The sequence below is a fragment of the Mesoplodon densirostris genome, chromosome 15 (assembly GCF_025265405.1).
Source record: "Mesoplodon densirostris isolate mMesDen1 chromosome 15, mMesDen1 primary haplotype, whole genome shotgun sequence".
NCBI classification, from domain to species: domain Eukaryota; kingdom Metazoa; phylum Chordata; class Mammalia; order Artiodactyla; family Ziphiidae; genus Mesoplodon; species Mesoplodon densirostris.
The window spans coordinates 8682540-8690185 of record NC_082675.1 but is presented as its reverse complement, the minus strand read 5'-3'; positions in this window follow the sequence as shown (position 1 = coordinate 8690185).

The window sequence follows — 7646 nt, the reverse complement described above, 5'->3', positions numbered from 1 at the left end:
GTGAGGAGTTCAGCATGGTCCCCATTGGAAACATCATCGCCATCACGAGGGTAATGGAGATGCTAGAATGCCAATTCTTTCCTGGGGAACTGGGGACTGGTGGTATCACTCTGAAGCCTTCTTGCTCTTCTCTCCTGGAGGTCCCTCTGCTGAGCAGGGAGGCAGGGTCCTAAGGAAGGGTGTTCCAGGCCCTCCACCTTGGCCCTTCACTCTTCGCTTCTGAACCCATGCTGTGTGCCAGGGACCTGGCAGATGTGACCCCTACAGAGCTTATGTCAGGAGTGCTCCTTGCCAACCTTAGTTTGGAGGCCACACTCCTGCCTCTGAATTCTTTCCCAGAGAATGAGGCCAGCTTTTGCCTGAATCTGTAATTCTGAAACTTGCTTATGCTTCTCAGTGATACAGATCTCTAGGCTGGACACCAAACTTTAATCCAAGTCTGGGCCCTGGGCCCAAGAGTTTGCATCTTTAATCCCATCCCAATTTACTATTCTGATGCAGGTGTCCCCTGGTCCAAATATTGAGAAACCTGGGAGAAGGGTTTGAGGGCTCCCAGAAGCTGCAGGCCTGACCTTAGAGGGCCCCTGGGGGCCTCACTCTGTAGTTGCCTGTGGGTGGGGCAACTCCCATGACCAGGCCTCTTGAGCCCATGCCCAGGCCTGCTTGCTGACCCCGAAGCCATGGGCACTGCCTGCTGCATTCTCTCTGCTGACAACAGGCAGTGAGGCCTGACTCAAGAACCTCACTTCAGCGTCCAGGGACAGCAGCCATAACTAGGCCTGCCAGGAATCCCTGGCCCTGGGAGGGCCTGTTGAGGTAAGTACCTTACTAAGGTTTTCCACTTCCCCCAGGAGCTTCCCTGCCCTGGGGCAGCGGAAGGGGGTACCAGTGATGGGCCACAGAGGGCAGGCTTTTATTGTCTAGATGCTCTGACCTGCCCTGGCTACACCTGGGCCTCCACCATTTGGGGCCAGGGTGTGTGCAAGATGTCAGTTGTTGCCATCACAGAACATGTTACTTACTTCACAAACTACATGGTACCAGCAACACCAGGAAAAGCCAGAAGATCACGTAAGTCTCCTTAGCAGCCATTAGAAGAAAACAGTTTAAAAATAACCTAGTACCCTCATGCATTGCTGGTGGGAAGATAAAATAATATAGCTGCTGTGGAAAACAATCTGGCAGTTCTTCAAAAATTTAAACACTTACCTTATGTACCAGCAATTCCACTTCTGGGTATATACCCAAAAGAATTGAAGCAGGGTCTCAGATGCTTGCACACCTGTGTTCATAGCAACACTATTCACAATGGAAATAACCCAAATGTCCATTGTTGGATGAATGGACAAACAAAATATAGTATATCCATACCAAGGAATATTATTCAACCTTAAAAAGGAAGGAAATTCTGCCACATGTTAACAATATGGATAAACCTTAAGGACATTACACTAAGTGAAATAAGCTGGTCACTAAAGGACAGTAGAATGATTCTGCTTATATGATACCCCTAGAGGAGTCAGATTCTTAGAGACAAAGTAGAATGGTGGTTACCAGGGCCTGGAGGGAGGGGGAATGGGGAGTTTAATGAGTACAAGTTTGGAATGTTGAAAATACTCTGGAGATGGATGGTGGTGATGGTTGTATAACAAACTACTTAAAAATGGTTAAGATGGTTAAAAATGGTTAAGATGGGCAAAAATACATATATCAAAAAAAATTAAAGAAATGGCCTGTAATTCTGCCATTCAGATAATCCTGACAACCCATGTGTTTGTAATATATAGGCGTTATATAAACGTACACATGGTTAAAATTAAGAGGGAAAGGTATAAAATTAAAAATACATCTATTTCCCAATCTCTACTGAATCCCAGTGTCTCCACAAAATAAATTTGCTGGACTACATTTAGAAAAATAGTCTTGAGCTTTTACCTAATGATGATATATATGAAAGTTACACTAAATTGGTCATGCTGTACACACAGAAATTCCTGCCAGCGGTATCACTGTGCTCTTCCTTACCTTAACAGTTCCACAGAATCCCATTCTGTGGATGGAACCATTTCTGTAACCCTTCTGCTGTTGGTAGACCCCCGTTTCCAGCTTTGTATATAATTATTACAGTCTGCGCTACCATGAACATGTTTTGGCATGGTATTCCAAAGACAAGTCAAGTTCCTTGTGAAATTTCTGATCTCAGAGTATGTGCATTTAAAGGCTTTGATGGATGTTGTCAGATTGCTCTCCAACAGATGGGGAGTGCTTGTTTCCTGAACCTTCAGGAAACACTGGTGTCATCAAGCGTTTTTGTTTTTTGCTGGTCTTCGGTGTGATAAAAGCTCTATCATTTTGATTTGCTATTTCTTGAGCACTCATCTGGCCTGAGCTATAAAGTAAGCCCTGTGCCTGTGTTATCACATTTTAGCCTCACACTCCTGAGGCATCACTGAAATTAGCTGCATTTCATAGATGAGCAAACAGTCAGTCTTAATCTGTCCAAGATTTCTCATCCTAGAGTTTTTGTGTGTTCTTAACTGCGATCTCTGCACAATTTTATAGTCTGTTAAGGAAAAAATGGGCTCTAAGCACCCCTTGCTGTCCATCTTAATCCTCAGTCTTGCTGGATTTAAGGGCTGCCAAACCGTCTGGCAAGGGCAACACCATCACTATGCAGCTCTTGCTGGCCACTTAAATCTTCCAGTGTCTCTCTCTTGATAAACAACCCTGTGGTGACGTCCGTTGTGCTCACAGCTTTTTCCTTCTTTGGGTAAATTCCCAGGAGGGGGATTTCAGAGTGAAAGGATATAGTGATCTTTTTTGGAACTTTCAAGGGGGCTAACTAGCTGGTCCTGTTTCTGTGAAGCGACTCTGTAAGCTCAGGCCAGCCCGGTGGCCCCCCTGTTTCTGGTCGGTGTGCCCCAGCTGCCCCAGTCTACTTAGGGAGCCCCTCCATTGGCTTCAGGTTAGGGATGAACCAGGAGATGCCCAGTCTCTGGAACTCCCATCTCACTTCCTCTTGCTGGAGTGGGAGCTTATGGTGGACTCTGGTGAGGTCTGCTGAGGCCTCTACTTGCTTTCTCAGGCCTTTGGGATTTGGTGACCTCTTCCCACCATGGGACAGCCCTTGCTGGCTCTGGGTTAGAGAGTGTTTCCTGGGCTGAAGTCGCATCTCTATTTTAGGGCTGAGGGAGACCGTGCTTGACGAGGCTTATCGTGTGGGGGGGGGGGCAGTGGTGATTGCGGGCTACTTGTGACGAGGCTTATCTCGTGTGTGTGTGTGTGTGTGTGTGTGTGTGTGTGGCAGTGGTGATTGCGGGCTACTTGTGTCCTCTCTGAGCCTCCATCCTTTCAGTGCCTCCTTGGAGGAATTCCACCCTCCCCACTAGGAGGGCTGAGCCTCTCAAAGGGAGGGCCTGTCCCTATCACCAGGTAGAAGGCTCAGGTCAGTGGCCTGTCACTGGCTACGTGGCCCTTAACCTCTCTGTGCCTCCATCTTCTTTTGGAAGAGAACTTAGGGAGTCAGGACCCCTCTCTGGGTCGTCCAGTGTGTGGGGCTTTGTGGCAGGACTGTCAGCATTGTAGCCTTTGGGTGGGTCGTGTGGGAGGGGAGTGGCCTCCCAAGGCTAAACCTTGGTCCTTTTGGGGTCAGCATCCTTGTGGACATGAGCCTTGCCCTCTGGCCCCCTTTGGTGCTGGATGAACAGATTTGCCCTGAGCCCCTCTCAGTGCCAGGTTTAGTCCTACATGGGTCTGTGGCCCAGAGAAATTATTTTTAATTCTTGGATCATTTCTACTTACGACTTCAATCCACTCTACCCACTGGCCCATCTCCCTTGTCAGGCCCCTGGGGCAGGGGGATTTTGTCCAGGAATTGAGAGGGAATGGTAGCAAGCAGGAATCATTTCTGAGAGAGGCCTCTGCCCTCCAGCCTGGGTGGTGCCCAGACTGAAGCCCCATCCTTGATGGGCTGAAACAAGCTGATCTCCAAAGCCCCCACAGACCCCTACTGCTCCCCAGTCCCATGCTGCTGCTTTGCTGAGCTTGATGGTGTTGGACGGGAAGGGACAGAGATGACCCCTATGCACAGTCCCCATCTGGAGCTACTCTAACCAGCCGTGTTGACCAGAAAGACAGCTTCTGTCAGCTTAGGGGAGGCCAGAGGGAGCCACCTCAGAGGACAAGGCCATGTGAAGACCCCTAACCAAATCTAGGAGAACCGCCTCCCATGAAGAATAATCGTGCCAGGGCACTAGGGTCAGAGCCTGCCTAGGGGACAGGTAAGTTTTTCCTTTCTTTTTAAATAAAAATGTAAAATTTGTAAAATATAGCATACATATAGAAGTATATGAAAATATGTAGAAACACACATGTACACTTTATCCAGGACAAGAAATAGAACATTTTCACAATCCCAGAAGACCCCTTGTGCTCAAAACTGATAACACCCCATTCCCTCCCTCCTTCTGCCCGCCTTTCCCCACTACCCCTGCCAGAGGTAACCGCTATTTTGAATCTTGTTTTTATATACTTCCTTTTCTTTCTGACCCTGGAAGTTCAAGTGAACCTTGAACAGATAGCTCATTTTTCTCACCTGTAATATTGTTTTTCCATTTTATTTTCAGTTTTACCATGTTTTTATCCTAAATAACACATTTATTTGCTGTTCTTGAACAATGTAAATAGAGTCATGTTGTCTATATTTTTCCATGATACCCTTACTTAACATTATTTTAAATATTGATTCATATTAATACTCCTATAGCTTCATTTTTAATTGATAGACATTATTTTTAGAACAGTTTTAGATTTACAGAAAAATTGAGTAGATAGTACAGAGAATACCCATATATCTTGAACACAGTTTTCCCTGCTAACGTCTTACATTAGTATGGCATGTTTATTACAGTGAATGAAGACTGATACATTATTATTAACACAAGTCCATAGTTTATTCAAGTTTCCTTTAGTTTTTACCTTATGTCCTTTTTTGGTTCCAGGGTTCCATCCAGGGTAGCACATTACATTTAGACATCATCATGTCTCCTTAGGTTCCTCTTGGCTGTGAAAGTTTCTCAGACTATCCTTTTTTGTTTTTTTTTGATGACTTTCCTTGAAAATTTGGTGAGGAGTGGTCAGGCATTCGTAGGATACTACGTTCATTTTTCATCGCTATATAATATTCCACTGGGTGTATCCATCACCTCCATCTTATTAATTCTGCCAATGATGGACGTTTTAGTTGTTTCTAGTTTTTTTTCAAACAGTGCTGCTATGTATGTTTTCATATGTGACTTCTGTGCATAAGCACAGACTTGTGTAGGGTTACACTCAGAGGTGGAACTGATGGGTGTAAGGTATGCGCATATTCAGTTTTACCAGATATTGTCAAACTGTTTTCCAAAGAAGTTGTACAAATTTACATGCACACCTGCAGTCCTTTGTCCCAATTCCTCACTGGCATTTGCTATTGTCAAACCTTAATTTTCTCCTGGATGTGGGATGACATAGTGATTTTAATTTACAAGTTTCTCTTTTTGTAACAAGATTGAACATCATTTCATATATCTAGGAAATACTTGTGCTTCCTCTTCTGTGAAAAAATTTTTTGCCCATTTTTCTATTGCATTGTTTATTTTTCTTATTAATTCACAGAAATTCTTTATATATTCTGGATGTAATTCAGAATATGAGTTGCAGATACCTTCTTCCAGTTTGTGACTTGCCTTTTCATTCTCTTTTTTAACATTCACCTTTTTGTTTTTTCATCTTTGGAAGTCAGAGCTATGCTACCTCCAGCCTTCTTTATTCATTTTTTGGAAATATTTATTTATTTATTTTTGGCTGCGTTGGGTCTTAGTTGAGGCACACGGGACCTTTTGTTGCAGCGTGCGGGCTTCTGTCTAGTTGCAGTGTGCATGCTCTCTAGTTGTGCGTGGGCTCTGTAGTTGTGGTATGTGGGCTTAGTTGCCCCGCAGCATGTGGGATACTTAGTTCCCTGACCAGGGATCAAACCTGTGTCCCCTGCATTGGAAGGTGGATTCTTAACCACTGGACCACCAGGGAAGTCCCCTTCACTCTCTTTAATAGTATATGTGTATATATTTTTAGATTTATTTTATTTATTTTTTGGCTGCATTGGGTCTTCGTTGCTGTGCACAGGCTTTCTCTAGTTGTGGCGAGTGGGGGCTACTCTTCGTTGCAGTGTGAGGCCTTCTCATTGCGGTGGCTTCTCTTGTTGCAGATCACAGTCTAGGTGCGCAGGCTTCAGTAGTTGTGGCACACGGGCTCCTGTAGTTGTGGTTTGCAGGCTCTAGAGCACAGGCTCAGTAGTTGTGGCACACGGGCTTAGTTGCTCCACGTCATGTGGGATCTTCCCAGACCAGGGCTCGAACCTGTGTCCCCTGCATTGGCAGGCAGATTCTTAACCACTGCACCACCAGGGAAACCCCAATAGTATCTTTTGATTAACAGAGGGTCTTAATTTTAATGTACTTGAATTTACCAGTCTTTTTCTTTGTGGTTGTATTTCCTTCATTCCTTCCCTCCTCCCTCCCGCCTTCCTTCCTTTCTTCCTTTCCTGTTGTTGTTTTTTGGCCACACCGTGTAGCTTGTGGGATCTCAGTTCCCCAACCAGGGATTGAACCTGGGCCACGGCAGTAAAAGCCCAGAATCCTAACCACTGGGCCACCAGGGAATTCCCTATGGTTGTATTTTTTAATTCTTATGAAATCTTTCCTTATCTCAGAGTCAAAAATTTATTCTCCTATATGTACGGTGTGAGGTAGGGATCCAATTTTATTGATTTTTAAAAATTTAGATTTAAACATGCATAACCACCAGGTATTAAAAAATTACCTGCTTTTTCCACTGATCTTTAATGCCAGCTGGGTTACAAAATCAGGTGTTCGAAATGAGCAACTCTGTTTCTAAGCTCTCTTTTCCATACCATTGGTCAATTTTTCTGTCCCAGCACCTATACCTCACTGTCTTAATTTTACTGTAGCTTTATAAAATTTATTGATATTTGGAAGGGCAAGACCCCTTGATCTCATTCTTAGAAGTGTTCTGGCTATTCTTAGCTCTTTGCACTTCCATTAAATTGTTAGTATCAGATGGTCTAATATATTCTCTTAAGTTAGAGTCACAATTTTCAAAAGGGCATAATGTGAAACTTCCCCGTCTTCTTTCTTCTCCTAATTCCCTCCTCAGAAGCAATCATAGTTACTAGTTTTGTGTGTATTTTTTCAGAAATAATTTGAAATTGCATGTTTGTATATATACTGTACCACCCCCCTTTTTGTACCTGCACTGTTCATCGGCAGAGTTTATTTAAAAAGTAAACTTTTCATATTCAGTGAAATCTGTCTTAATAGGTCATGATGTATAAATATCAAAGACATAAAAATGTTAAACTTTGTACACTTTTAGTCCTGAATTAAAACCATTTTGATTTTAAGTAAGTTTAACTTACAAAATGTATTTTATAATTTCTACAAATTTTGATGAAAAAGCAGCCAATTTCAGCTCCTCCAGCACTTCCTAGCTGACTGCTGGACATGTTTGTATCTCTTCCTGCTGCTGGAATCATGTTAGAAGCACGGATTGCTTTTCAAAATAGAAATATCTGGGTCATGCGGAAATCA